Raw genomic sequence first — 15,047 nt, 5'->3', positions numbered from 1 at the left:
TGTCGTAATTGTCATACGTCATTTCAATCGATTTGATCGCATTTTACGATTCCTGGTAAAATAATAGCTAATTAGCCATTTACACTGCATTTTGTATAATAATGGGTTACATAGGTATTTGAATATCGGGAATATTTAAGTATTTCCCTGAAAGAAATGTAATATTAATTTACATAATTTAAATTAATTTCCTGCTGAATTGTAATATTTAGTTCAATAGAACTTTGAAGTGACAAAGTCGGGGGTTTTGTTGGTTAGGTTAGGTTATTTGTGCTTAATAAGTTACCTAAGGATTGCATATTATAATTTCATGCCATACAACGGCTGACTGCGATGTAGTTTAAAAAAAAATGTAGCACCTCCATAATGACTCACATTCAAGTAATAAACGGTTCGTTCATTCATAACCGTGAATCATTAAAATCCGTTATTATCTCATAGGTACTTAATTTGACAAAATTTGATATTGAGACATTTTAAGTATTTTTTTTTATTTTTAAGTAGACTAACAAAGGCGTAAAAATGGGAGGTGGGGGGGCTGGCGAGTGAGAATTTGTATCTTTTTATAATTTCGTTTTAAGATTTTACATTAAGTAATGTTTAGTTTATTAATTCTACAAAAGTTGCTGTGCCCTGACAGAACATAACGTACTGGCATTTTTAAAGAGTTTTAAGAACTACTTACAAAAATTGTACTAATGGACCTGACGTTAACGATGAAATGAATATGATTGAATCTCTGTGTTAGTTATTTCACCTTCTATTTTAACCCCAAAATCGGAATACAACAGTGCAACCACTGCTATATGGCAGAAGTTTAATAGGTAAGATGGTGGTAGATATCTGGACAGACTACGCGACGTACCTACTACTACCAGGGGGGCTAAAACGAAATTCGAAAATCGAAGTTCGTATCGTACCATCCCTCTCACTCTCGTATTAAATAACATAAGCGTCAGCGGAATATTATTGCACTTGACTGTACATCGCGTTCTTCAGTTACGCTATTACCTATAAAGAGCAACCGTTAGGGATGTTCGATATCGATTCGATTAATCGATTAATCCATGTAAAATTATCGAGAAGTAATCGATTAATCGAAAAAAAAACGATCTAATCGATAATTTTACACCGATTAATCGATATTTTACGATATTTTTTTAAGTGAAATAAAATTGGTGACACTATTTCCCGGCCGTAAAATACCGACATGGAAATACCGACATGATATTTGGTGTACACGCCCATAGAAACTCTTGTCAGTTTGACACCAGTTTGTATGGGCGAGTACACGAAATATCGGGTCGGTATTTCCATGTCGGTATTTTACGGCCGGGAAATAGTGTCATCCATTTTATTTCACTTTAAACACATTTAAACTGTAAAAAGTTTGAATTTCGCACCTAGAGTGTGCCGTACCTCCTTATAAAAGGCGGTGTAAAACGCGGAAAAGCGGTACATCTGGCAACACCGTAGGAATGTTCGATATCGATTCGATTAATCGACTAATCGATACCATGAGCGCCCTTAATCGATTAATTGATATCGACACAGTTAAAATAATCGATTATCAATCAATCTATTATTTCACCATCGATTACCATCCCTAGCAAACGTGCTAAATTGCATGTATCTTAGACTCAGCGGTGGAGATTGTGGGATTTTATATGCATACGTGGGCATTGGGATAAAAGTCGGCTATCTATGTACCAGATAGACATAATTTAAATCCTTTAAACGTTTCAATGTAAAAAGTGACAAACACAAATAATTTTTGTATTTATACTATTCAATACAATACAATGACCCTTTATTGTTCAGCACATACATAATAAACAGTTTAGAGCAGAAGAAACAAAAAACAGTTTAAGAAAATTTATATGGTAAGCAATGGAAGCCTTATTCCTACAAAGCGATCTCCTCCAGGCAACCTTTGTTTTGATTAGCTATTTTATTTCTGCGAAAGGCTGCTGGTAGAAACTGGATGCTTGGAGCCGAAAAGAAGGTGCAATGGCGCTCACTGGGTAGGCCTATGTCCAGCAGTGGACTGCTATAGGCTATGATAATGAGGATTTGAACGTGTAAGTTTATTATATATGTATACTGATGTAGACATAATACTTGTTGACCTAACTAGACATTACCTTAGTACCACTATGTCATTAGGTAAGCGAACCTGTGTAGGTGTTATCTACTTCACAAATTCACAAAAGGCTCACTGCTTTCGTGTACGCTATGTGCCTAACCTAGCCTAATGTCTCTACAAGCTGCTTGATGGTTGAAGTATAACTAGTCCATATTTTATTCTCCAATAAATAGGCGGTGCTAGGTGGTAGGACCTTGTGCAAGGTCCGCTCGGATTGCTAACACCATCTTGCTCGCTTATCCTGCCGTGAAGTAGCAGTCCTTGCACTGTTGTGTTTTGGCGTGGAGAGTAAGACAGCCGGTGAAATTACTGGCACTTGAGGTATCCCATCTTAGGCCTCTAGGTTGGCAACGCATCTGCAATACCCCTGGTGTTGCAGATGTTTATGGCCGATGGTGATCTCTTACCATCAGGAGACCCACTTGCTCGTTTGCCATCAAGTCGAATAAAAAAAAAAAACTTTGATAAACTTTGTAGCAAAAGTACTGCGGAAGCTTAAATAGATAAATCTATTATCTTAATTAAAACTAATAATAATGCCCTTATATTTTGTATGTTGAATTGGAGACCTTTCGAAACTTCATATACCTAAAAAGTTTAAGCTTTTCACATCGAGCTAGATAACCTGTCAAATAACCGTAATGAGCAAATTGAAATCGCAGTGAAATCTTAAATTAAATCCAACTAAACGCATGCAAAACTACTATTTACTTTGCATAACTAATTTGGCAGTGGCGTGATGTCGAAAATCAATAATTATAGATATCGAACGACCGTGCGTGGGTAAACAATCGCCTCACTCGCAATTTATAGTTGAAAAAAGTCAAATCATCAAACTTTAGTGTTCGCCTAAATGCATGACAAGTAACCTCTCCCTTACCTCCCCTCTTAAACAAAGTGACAATAAGTCGCACACTCACACTACAATGTTGTTTGTACACGCACACACGCAAACAACCGGCTAGGTATTCGGTTTCCCGCCACCGGCACTGAACACTCACACAAAACACGAAGAACAAACAATACAAACACCAACACAAGTAAATTTAAACTCACCTCAAAATAAATCCATTAGAAAACACACTTGTTCAAACAGCTAGCGCTTAGCCTCGAAAACGCGTTGAAAAAACACTCGCCGGCATTCGATGTGTGCTCAACACTTTTCCTAACTTTCTGTGCAGCCTACTTCACCGTTAGCACCTCGCCTTCCCGCCAAAACTCAAAATTTAAACTTTTTAAACTCCGACCGCACGAAACAAATCAAATTCGGAACACAATCGAAGCCAGCTCTATTGTTCAAAAATAGAACCGGTTGCTATAAACATGACATTTTGCTCGCAAAAATTATAGCAAACTTTTTCATTCACTCAACAAAATCCGAACTTAAAAACAGTCCGTCAAAATGTAACAGGTCCGATCACAATTAACACACGTTGCGCGGCAAAAATAAACTATGATTAACGGCTATTAAAATTCGCGGAGACAACCGGCACCGGCGAACGTGCGAATAGGTTACCAATAAAAAAAAAACAAAAGTAAATAAAACCTCACGATCTATTTAACAAAGTGGCCCTTCCAATAAAAATCGCGAATTTGTTTACCGGCTCGTTATTTCGGTCGCTAGCCGATATTAATAATTATTCTCGCGAGCGAACATCAACGCATAGTTGTCGTTTCATAAAACGTACGCGTTAAAACTGAGTCGAAAGGCTCGCTGTGTCGGAGCATAGCGCCGAATAAAATAAACAACAATATACCTAAATAAGCGGCTCGACGGGCGCGGCGGTGTGTGCGGCTGTGCGCATGTGTGCGTGTGTAAACAAGGGGAACCGCGGCTCGCTTGACACCTCGCGATCGTGTATTAATTCACCGCCGAAATGTTGACGGCTAATTATGTCATGCAGTAAATGATTATTCAAAAGATTAATGGCATAGGGCGCCTAAGAAATGTGGTTTACTACGTGCAGTAAACAAAACATGGCGGGACCTTGAAACCGCATTGTGGAGCCTTTGTAACCAATGGTGAAAGAGAAAAAAAAAATGGACATTGCCATTTAAATAAACTGTTTTATTGTACATAACCCTAACAAAAGTGCCTTGCTAATTTTCTGTTGACACCTTCGCATGAAAAGAAATTGGCGTTCAAATAACCTGAAAGAGAAAAGAAAAAGCAAGAAGACACACACATTCACACATACACTAATACATTAAAAAAAAACAATAAACAGCAAACACTAATAAAACAAGAAAAATACAAAAATGAAAATACACGATTTTGTGTGTCCCCGTCAAAGTAAAACCTGGTGGTGACCTTGGCGGTTACGTTCCCAGGTGCACTAATCCATGGTTTGGCAAGCGCCCTCTAGCATGCTGGCCTGTGTTCAGTGGTGGGTCGTATTTAGTTGAGAATGAAGTGAATGACAAAAATCCTCTTGCAACTCGATCCAGTTCAAGTGTAAGAGCTTAACTCTTTCGTTTAGAAAAACCAAAAAGACAGCTCCTTTCGATTATGTAGCGATAAAAATTATGTTTCAAAAATTGCAAACAGTATATTTTTTTAGTGTTGAACCAAAATAAATATTCTTGTCTGTACAGAAAACCGAAAAATTAACGTAGCAAATTCAAACACGTTCTTCATTGAATTTGTCAAATATGACTTGCTGCTTCTCTTCCTGATTGATTGAAATTAGATAATACCTGACAAATCTACAACACCCTTCATTTGAATTTAATCAAACGCCTCCATTTAATCAAACGCAAAACCATTCATATGTGTATAAATATTGTATGGGCGCTTATGCTTTGCCATATAATCATATAATCTTTTACAACGTATGTAAAAGCTAAAAATTAATAAATATTATATTTTACATATTTCAGGAGAGCTATTGAACATTTTGAATATTCATTCATTTTAATAGTATTGTTCTTTTGTTTACACAATCTTTCATTGTTTCTTCTAACCGAGCTAAATATTATCACGGAACAGCGAAATATAGCATGCTATCAGTGCAATTTACTAGTCAAATCTTATCACAAAATCAATTATTTTATCTGCTATACCGATATGCCCGCGCTTCCTCGCGAGAATAAACATATGACGTCACTGGCGGGTAAACAAACAAACAAACACATGCGCGCCGCTCATGTTTCCTTAATACAATTATTATTTCGAATGTGGAGCGCGATTCGAACGGTCGCGCTGCTCGTACATTCTGCGTATTTTTAATTTGAGGTTAGCTTTGTCACTAGTTTTACAGTCTAATTTGAATTTAGTCGACAATGTGTGAATTTGGTTCAACGGCGTCCCATATATTATTTTGTTCTATCTAGTTCTGTAGCTAAATATGAAAACAAAAAAATGATGCAACAATGATGGGAAGTGCGAACGAACTTTGATATGTGTCATTTTCCATGTTGGTTGCATGCCAGTATTTCTATAAAAATACCAAGATATGTACAAGGCAATATAGACATAGTTTTCTTAGTCTAACCCGGGAGGATTTACAGAAAAAATAAGCTGTTTTAATTATAATTTGACAACAATTTAATTATACGAACCGGGACTGTGGTGACCATTGCTATACGGAGTAATGTCTGATGCTCAACATTCCGTCCTTTTCAGAATTCCTTCGGGTGAAAAAGGGATTAATATTGCTACATTATACGTTAGTCCGTCTGTCCATCTGTCTGTCATAGAGCTGTATCCCAAAAACCATAGACACCTGAAATAAGTACATAATGTGTATTTGTCTACACTGCGTACATTTTACTTAAAACCTGGGATCTGCTAACACTGGATATTAATAGATACGGTTTATATCATATATTTTTACATATCTCCCTAAAGAATAACACGGAATCCTCTGTGCACTAATCCCACTCGCGCTTGGCCGTGTATTTATTGAATAAAGGTATCCCAATTCTAATAAACATATTCATTGTCAAACATAAGCTAACTGCAAAAAATGTGTCTTATTATATGCAAATATTGATTAGCTACATACAGTTAATTTCTTGTAAGTATACGGTAAATAATTAATGTATTGTAAAATTCAACTTAACATTTATTTGAAGAGTAACGATGAACTATAAAAAATTGCCTTGCTCTCCCGCGACCGTTGCGGGTCACGAGTGAACAAAGTATTTGTTTACAAACAACATAATAATATAACATAACATAAAAAACACATTGTTTACATTGTGAACTACAGTTCATTAATATGGACCTTCGCAAAGTAACGCCTGATTCAATAAATTATTTTGAAGATTTTGAAGATTGACGTGATGTATGATACTGCAGAAAAACTAATTTTTTTACTCTTCTAAAATTCTAAAATATTCTATTTTATCCTTCATTCGTGATTTTTTCGAGTGAAATAATTCGAGTGATGCCGTCTTTGTCTATTCGAACCACTCGAACAAAACAAACAGAGACGGCATCACACTTATCCGTCAAATAAATTTAATCAATGAAATTCAATGGTGAAACAGGGGGTTATAGTAACACCAGTAAATAAGTATCTAAGTAAGTAAAAAATCAGCACCAATATTTAAAACAACAAAGCGTGCATATATCTTATACGTCTCTGTTTCTAGGGTCTGTAGGAAGTGTGATATTTTTGCATGCTCTGCTGTGGCAGATATTAATGTAGGTGACTGTACCTCAGTATTCGATTCTACTAATATTTACTACACGAACGAAATCAGGGACAAATGCCGAATGCAAAAAACTGGTTTTCTATTTGCGGAATACCGGAAGCATCTTGATGTTGTTGCTATTTGTTAGTAAGGTTAATGGTTTGAATGTACCTTTTTCTAATTTTAAATGATGCAGTCAACAATAGTTAGATACTACCAGAATGTTAATATAACTCGGGACTCAACGGTTTCCTTCGTTTTCCTAAAGGTTCAAATCATACCATACCATACCATCCCAGCGTATATACGTCCCACTGCTGGGCACAGGCCTCCTCTCCGAACAAGAGGGCTAATAGTTCCCACGCTGGCTCAGTGCGGTTTCAAATGTGAAAGAAAAATAAAACCGATCTTTATGTTTCGAGTCCCGAACGAAATTAGCAAACTAGTTTAAGTGCTGGCAAATCTACCGTCACAGGACTGTAACTATTGCCGTTAAATCACATTCAAATTATTCAGTAATATTTCAGCGGGTTATTGGGTAAGTTTGATTGAACACCCTATATAGGGTTGACATATGAAAAAATTAAAAGTCCTGACAACAATCCCGACATCTCCCTAAAAGTCCTGACAATTCTTGTAACAGAGATTACGCAGCACTACGCTAGCTACTCGCTATTTATTACCTATTGAGATATCTTTATCTGTAATTTATCCTGTTAAATTGGTTTTGAAAGAAGTATTATTCACTTTGTTGATTTGTTACTGCTTAATTTATCATTTCACTCATAAAAAACGTTGTAATAAATGTATCATGAAAGCAAAATGTTTTTTTTTTCAATGAAGTCATGTTTAAAAATACGAACACTTCGCATTTCCGGCCGCAATCCTGACCTGACAAAGGGTCGAAAATCCAGACATGTTCGGACAAATCCTGATGTATGGCAACCCTAACCCTGTAAAAACTGAATAGTTCGCGTGATATAGAGATTAACAAACTAAAGATTAAGAAAAAAAATTGAATGATAAAAACAAAAATAAATACAAATTGGACTTTCACGATGCGATAACATACTAAGTAGACCTAACGTAGCCTTCTGAGGCGCTATTTTTTTGTTACAGATATGCCACTTAAGATCTATACGTAGGTCACCAGTTTGGTTATTTTAAATATTATTTCTACACATTTAAAAATTTTCAATAAACAATTGGTACGTTTTAAAGTACATTCGGCCGTTATTCTTAGTGTTAACTTATTCTTTATTTATAGTATTTCTGGTGTACAATAAAGAACCATTGTATTGTATATTGTATTGTATTGTACATGAGGACTCACGAACCCAACCGATCCTTCTCTACCCAGAGGTAATTTCGACAGTATTGGCCCACTGCTGAGCACAGGTCTCCTTTCAGATTGAGAGGGTTTTAAGGCCTTGGGCCGAAGTTCACACGCGGGCCCAGTGTGGATTGGGAACTTGACACACACCATTGAATTGCTTCCCAGGTTTGTGCAGGTATTTTGCTTCAACATAAAGCTCGTCATAAATTTCGAATGTAATTTATCACTTTCAAAAAACTCAGATGCGAGCCCAGGTTGACCCACGATCCTCCGCTTGAGTGGCCATTGGTTGAACCTCTAGGCCACCGACTATCAAGCCGCGGTTGGTAATAAATATGTGTCAATAACGAAAGTTTTAAACCTAACCCAAAGCCATATTAATTCCATTCTCGCTTAAACCACTTCAGTATTTCTATAGAAAAGATATCACTATCTTGAAATGACTAATAGTATTCTATCCTAAAATATCTATCAATCGAATTTCGATAAGATTTTACGGAAGACTTTTAGTTACTGGTTAATTACTTTATTGCAACAGTTAAGTATGTCCAAATTACATATAATGAAATTATCATTACTCATAACAGGATCGATTACCATCAGTACATGCTAAATGATAGTATGACAAAGCATTTGCCTATTAATAAATTTAGATCCAGTGCTATCTACTTACACTGCGGCGAACTCATATGTTTAATCAAGTTAGTGTGCACCTTATACAAAGGTGTATGTCTATGGCGGATTAAGGTGGGGAATCTAAATCCCTTCATAGTGTACCTCTATATCACTTGGTATGTATGCCAAAATTCAATAGCTTCAGCTTGGGCTGTGCGTGATATATCAGTCAGTCAGTCAGTCAGGACTAAATTATCTATATTAATAATTTCGTCCAGGGGTACGGTAGACTCGAACGAAATGCACATCAAATTGAAGAGCGTAAAAAATTAGTCGATCCGAGTCGACAACATATATCCGCAAAATTCGGATTATGGAGAATTTCGTTAAATTCTAATGGCACTGACAAACAAACCGCAGTCGCCATCTTGGGTAGTTAATAAACGTTCCGTTTCATACTAGCTAGCTCTTAGATACGGCTCGCCTTCAACACATCGCGTGCGTCACGCCAAAAAAGTATCCATTACAAAGAACTGTGACTCATGTGACTGTGTAAAACGAAACGTCTTGCCGGAAAACTTGAATGGATCTTATCAAAACTCAAAACTATCACCAACTACCTTCAACTATAACTATCTTCAGTTGTTGACGTTTGTTCCGAGTCGACAACTTGTAGGTAGAAAATTCGGATTTAGCGAGTATTTTCAATAAAAAATGGAATAAATTACTGAGTATATATAATGGCGTTGCGAAGTAAACATGTCAAAGTCATCACATCAAAGTGGCGTGAGTGTCACGTCATCACGTGTCACAGGTTTGCATTTCGTTCTCCATTGTGACCTTTTAAGGGCCCCACACACGGTACGATTCGTCGATTTTCATCAGATCGATCGTACAGACGGATCGTACCTTATATGGGCCCTTTAGGTCTAATTTCTTTGATTATGAGACAGACATACGTAGTCGGTCCCAAAGTTCTGTCACTGGCACATTATTTTTAAATTTAAAACATGATTTTAAGAAAATTTGATTGAATTCCATTTTTGAATGTTTGTCAATTATTTTAAAACAATAAACAGTCATTCGCTGCAATTTCTCACGATGGAGTGGACGTTGAAAGAAAACCGAATAGCTGTTTTAGCATTGCACCGCTGTGGGCACTCGCCAAGTACCATTTTCAAGTTGCTCAAAAATGTAAATATAACGCTTAGGTTTGTGTACCGTACGATTGACAGGTACAATGAAGTCTCCAGTGTTGAGGACAAGAAAAGAATTGGCCGGCCTCGCTCCGTACAAACACCAGCAGTGATCAAAGCGATCAAGGCACGCATAGCAAGAAATCCTGTCCGAAAACAGAAGTTGATGGCTTTGCAGATGGGTGTCAGTAGAAAAACCGTCAAAAAGGTTTTAAACGAAGATCTTAGTCTGCGAGCATACAAAAAATAGAGTGGGCACTTACTTAATGCCCGTCTAAAAACAATAAGGTTTAAAAGATCCCGGAAGTTGTTAAAGCGGTACGCGAAAAATCGACACCGTGATATCCTCTTTACAGACGAAAAGATTTTCGATATTGAAGAGAAGTACAATAAACATAATGATAGAGTGTACGCTAGGAGCTCTGAAGAGTATTCTCTGATCTTATTACGGGCCAACTGAGGTTCATTTTTGCGAAAAAGGGGTCAAAATCAGTGCGAAAGTGTACCAAGAGACGGTTTTGGATAAGCATGTCAAAGATCTGCCCAACACGCTATTTTCAGGTCATAATTTTGTGTTCCAGCAGGATTCTGCGCCAGCACACAAAGCCAAGACCACTCAAGCCTGGTTTGGCCGTCAAAAAATCGACTTTATAAGACACGAAGATTGGCCTTCCTCCAGTCCGAACCTTAATCCTCTGGACTTTAAAATTTGGCAGGTCTTAGAGGGGAAGGTCTGTGCTAAACCCCATAAAAATTTGGAGAGCCTGAAGTCATCTTTAAGAAAAGCAGTCGCTGAAATAGACATGAAAATGGTGCGTGCTGCGATAGACGACTGGCTGCGCCGATTAAGGGCCTGTATTAAAAACAAAGGAAGTCATTTTGAATAATTTTAAGTACTTAAATTTATTTTTTTATTAAATGTACTTTAAATTGGTATATAATTTATTAAAAACTGATTGGTACTTTTGTTTTTATCATTATTTTCATTTGTGACAGAACTTTGGGACTGACTACGTAGTTATTTGGGCAAATAAGATTTAGGAGAAATATCTACTGGTGAAATACCGATACGTAGGTTAGCCGTTAAAGTGTTTGTGATAATAATTAAGGCTGGGAATATACGTCAGATTTTTCGATAAGTACGACAGTCTTTACTGGCAAAAAATTTTTTCAAACATATTATTATGAGTCTACATTTTACCCGAGCGAAGCCGGGTTTTCATCTAGTTATAAATAAACCCGCGAAGTTCACCTAAAATGAGATTTGACATTTCGGAGACCTCACGCTACACTAGCGCCTCTAGTGGCGAATTCATACGCGATAGCCCTCATTGGAATCCTTTTTTGGAAATTTACTTCCTCTAGTTAGGCTTTACTTTGCAGTGGAGATTTATTTTTATTTCATTATATTGTATTAACAGACAGGTTTAAAAATTTTTTTTTTGCGTCTGCGCGAGACGTGTTTTGCACAATATAGCAGACACTGACACCACCTTTACCATGGAGGGAAAGGAGTCGCTGCATAGTATAAAATCGCTGTACTGTCTATTGTACTTACGTTGTCAAAGATAAAGGATGGAACTTGTCGAGCACCGCCGTAATGATCTCATGGCGAAGACCGCTGTGCACAGAGAGAAGATTAAGATCCTGTGTGAGTAAAATAGACGATATATTAATAGTTGATCGCTGGCTGTTCACACTGTCGGCGAGAACTCGTTCTTACATCTTTTGTCGTAGCGACAAGAGCTATAAAACTCGCTGAGCTATAGATACTCGCACAGGTAGCAATGACTCAAATTACAAATCCTAGATTGTTGAGAACACATCCATAACGCCACTGACGGTGCGAAGATTCAAACTTCGGCTCGAACGCACCTCGAACTGTTTTCATAATAATAATATTATTATTAAATTTTACCTCAAGGACACCCCAAAACAACAACACCTTTAATTTTACTACAATTTTTACTAAAGAAGAACCCTAGATTAGGTACTTTCAACCTTTAAGAACCTAGGGCGCTAAAAACATGATTACACAAGCTAAGTTTAGTTTAAGTTGTACCTTTCCTGTTTAGGTTAGCTTGAAAAGATCCCTTTTAGGGATAAGTTCGCCTTTGTACTCTTTTGTTTTGTTGTTTTTTTTTGTATTATTTTTGTGTTTATGTACAATAAAGTATTTACATACATACATACATGATTACAGATAATGTAATTTCGTATTTTATAATGACAGAAGCTGTTTGCGCAGACATAGGCTGCTGTTACACATGCTAGTTACTAGCACGAAAACATGCTACTATTGAGCAAATGCTACCTACTAAAAATTGAAAATACAAACTGAAATATAGATGCACAGAAAAAACAGAAAAATAAGACCATCACTGGGAATAACCAGGTCCTCGGTAATCCGTACCGCGTGCTATACCGCTACACCACTGATGTCAACGGTACCGACACGAATTTCCCTATGCATCTCATATCTCAGCTTGTGTTCTTACTTAGTCACTTAAGCAGCGACGCTACCTGCTACCTACTAGCATGTGTGTATAGGACACGTGCTATTTATTTATTAAATAAGCATGCTTTTTTTAGTGGCATATTGGTATTTAGGAACTAGCATGCTTATTAGCATGCTAGATTTAGCAAGCATTAGCATGCTTATTAGCATGCTAGTAACGAGAATGTGTAAGGCGGCTTTTAGAATAGTGACCGTCGCTTTACCATCGCAAACTGCTCGACTGGCGCTTAAAATAGTTCACGGGCCACATTTGGAATGAGCTAAAAACCCAGATTTAACATGCTCTTTGCGAACAGACTTAGGGTGTATAGGTACAGCTAGTATAGTATTAGAATATAGTATCCCTATTCAGACGCGGCGGTGTTGGGTGCAGGTATTGAGACCAAACCACGCGATTGAATTACACCGCAAAACTGGATCTAGCTCCGTATTCGATGCATGTCTAAGATTATAGAACACAGGTACATGTTTAAGTAGGACACCCTTGCAATATACCTACCCTCCTGACTCAGTGAGGTAGGAAGGGTATAATGAGTTAAGAGATTTGTTCTCTTGTCATTTATATGATGTTTTAATTTGCGAGCTTGTTATGAAGTTATCTGCCGTGGTTGTACAACAGAAATGCCTGGCAAAGTCATGCCCAAACGAAACTTACTCCAAGGCCCACCTCCCCAAATTGGTATTTTTTCATTATTTCCTTTAACAAAATATGCCTTTAGCAAAATATTATATGTGAAGGAAGCCTCCTGGTTTTTTTGATGGTAGATACGGCATTTAAAACTACATACTTAATCAAATCTTGGAACTCGAATTTTACTGACTGCCAAGACATGCCATAAACACTGGCATACATGAACGATTCAAATCGTCACTACTTCGAAACAATCTCGTATCTCAAATATACACGTCAACAAGATTGACCCTTGAAATAATGTTCATAAAATTCACCCAGAAAAGTTATCGATTTTGAGATACGAGTTTTTTAAAAAGTAGTGACGTAGATAATGTTTTCTTCTATATCGTGTTGCTTAAAAATATTTGCTCAAGTACATTTGTCGTCACTCTCAATATCCTCGCCCGCCCCTCAGTTATATTTGTTTTGAGGGTTGTGGGGAGTCATTTTAATTACAATCTGTTGGTAGCAAATATCAATTTTGATTTTGCGTTTACATAACTCCGCCATTTTGTAACAAAACAGATACAATGTTAGGGGTCCTCTCATGGAAGCGGAGACTTGTTAGGATTCGAGAGCAGGCAGACATGTAACTTGAGAATCATTATTTAATGCAATAGAGTGATTTTTGGAGTTTACTCCTTAAAAATAATCCTCATAAATTTTAATTGTATTATAGTTTTATGAGATGTGAGATTAATATTAAGTCAAAAGTAGATTTCAATGAACCTTGCGCGGCTATACATTTGAAATCTTGTGACAACTTTTATCATCGTAAATTATAACATAAGACATGCGTTTACATATTTACACTTTTGGCCTATTGTATATTTAAAAGACAGTCATACTTACTGAGTAAACTTGAATTCAATCGTGCGACGGAACTGACAGATACACACTTTTTGAAAATGGCCAATGGATCACATGCCATTCTTAACTATTCTATTACTGGGCAAAGACGCGTGCTTAAATTATCCTAAAACTTCAACCTATTCGAAGGTACTCATTTACTTGATTGATCGTCCCTTTCTGCGAGTCATGCAAATCGCCCAATCCGTTTAATGTATGCGCCGGCACACGCTAGTCTTGCAGTTGTTGCTATCTGTGTTTGTTCAGTCGAGGTACTTTGAGTTCTCGAAAAGTTCTCACTTGATAAGGTCAAATAACTTTCAATGGTGACGATAGGTTAGCTATTCGTTAATTGATCGCTCGCGATATTTGTAGAAGTTCATTTTTAACACCTAAAAATTGTAACCCTGCTTCATTAGGTACACCTAATTTAACCAAAATATATATTTACTTATAAAATACTTAGCCTTGAGTACCTATAAAGCCTGCGGTCCCGGTTTCTATCCCGGTAGGGGTAGATAAACGTCTGCGTACTCAGTATAATGAATACGAATGGTTGTATCTGAGATTTAAGTCCGTGCTTATCTTTGTATGTTCATGTTTATCCGTTGGTACACGTAGTACAAGTTTTCTTATCTTGGGACTAGTTAATTGGTATAATCCTTTGAATTTTCGTGATTTTCACTCATCAATGACCATTAATTTGAATGTATGGGTATCTTATTTAATAAGAGGTATCTTATTATTGTAAGAAACCTAAGGTTTCTTCAACTTTTCTTTTAATTTTCGACGTATTTCACATTTATTTATTAAATTATTTACTTATAAGTACATCAATTTATACTTTTGCTATTATGATTTTATTTCATCTTTATGATATTTTGTGCGTGTGATTTAGGAGTGAGTTAAAACCGAGAACCCGTAGTAAAGCTATATTGACACATCGACCCTAAAAGGCTGATGAGTCTAGTTCTTGATTGATGAAATTGATTTTACTTCGCGGCTTTTGTATGATCATGATTAAGGGAGTGAAATTGAGTGAATATGACGGGAAGTTACGTCGCTTTACATGA

General features: G+C 36.8%; 1 protein-coding gene across 1 annotated transcript in view; it reads right to left on the bottom strand.

Annotated features, from left to right (window-relative positions):
- LOC141438595 (uncharacterized) overlaps nucleotides 1-3,886 on the bottom strand; it is a 120,558-nt gene extending 116,672 nt beyond the window's left edge. Inside the window, exon 1 of the mRNA XM_074102461.1 lies at nucleotides 3,203-3,886. The gene's annotated coding sequence lies outside the window, so the exon portion shown is untranslated. The remainder of the gene's footprint in view (nucleotides 1-3,202) is intronic.
- Nucleotides 3,887-15,047: the final 11,161 nt, after the last annotated feature.

The sequence above is a fragment of the Choristoneura fumiferana genome, chromosome 19, assembly GCF_025370935.1.
Source record: "Choristoneura fumiferana chromosome 19, NRCan_CFum_1, whole genome shotgun sequence".
Taxonomy (NCBI): Eukaryota; Metazoa; Arthropoda; class Insecta; order Lepidoptera; family Tortricidae; genus Choristoneura; species Choristoneura fumiferana.
Note: the sequence above shows the minus strand (reverse complement) of the source record. Positions and strands in the feature narration are given on the sequence as shown.